This window comes from Octodon degus, unplaced genomic scaffold (genome assembly GCF_000260255.1).
Source record: "Octodon degus isolate 3935 unplaced genomic scaffold, OctDeg1.0 scaffold00091, whole genome shotgun sequence".
Taxonomy (NCBI): domain Eukaryota; kingdom Metazoa; phylum Chordata; class Mammalia; order Rodentia; family Octodontidae; genus Octodon; species Octodon degus.
In genome coordinates, this window is record NW_004524667.1 from 7408915 (window position 1) to 7409782 (window position 868).

Sequence of the window (868 nt, forward strand, 5' to 3'; positions counted from 1 at the left end):
CATTACACAGCTTGGATTCATAGTGATCCTCCTGTCTCAGCTTCCCCAGCACTGGGATTACAGTGTGTGCCACCATGCCCGTTTTCAGAGGCTGGCACAGCGTGAGGCTGATATGGCATGTGGTACTGGGGAACAAACCTGGGTCATTGCCCTTGCCAGGCAGGTGCTTAGACCCCCAAACTATCTCCCCAACTCCTTGTGTGTAATTTCTATAAATAATATTTATGTGTGTGATTACTTTGGAGATTACATAAAATATAGTATTAGTAGTCTATTTTAAATGGATAATTTAATTACATAGAACAGTTCTGCACTTTAACTCCTCCTATGACATTCTAAGTTATTATTACAATGTATAGCTACTCATGTTGTGTATTTTTCTTTTTCTTTTCTTTTTTCTTTTTTAGATTTATTTGCTTCTTCCAAGGTCTCACTACACAGTTCAGACTCATGGAGATCCTTCTGCTTTCAGTTTCCCCAGTGCTGGGATTACAGACCTTTGCTGCTATGCCCAGACTCTTACTGGCTCAGCCTGCCCTGAGGGCAGGGCTGGCACAGTATGTGGTTTTGGGGATCAAAATGCAGTCCCTGTGCTTGCCTAAGCTTGCCTAAGCAAGCACTTTACTCTGCTGAACTATCTTCTTGGCCCCATGTTGTATATTTATTATATCAACTTCTTTTTGTTGCAATTATTTTCATATTTTGGTGTTTTAACTTTTATTCTAGACTAAAAAGTGATTCACTCCCCCAATATACTAATACAACATTCTGTATTTGTATATAGTTTTACTTTTACCAGTAGTCCTGTACTTATGTTATGCCACTGTTCTGTTGCAATTTAAAGAACTCAGTTTAGCAGTTTTTGAAA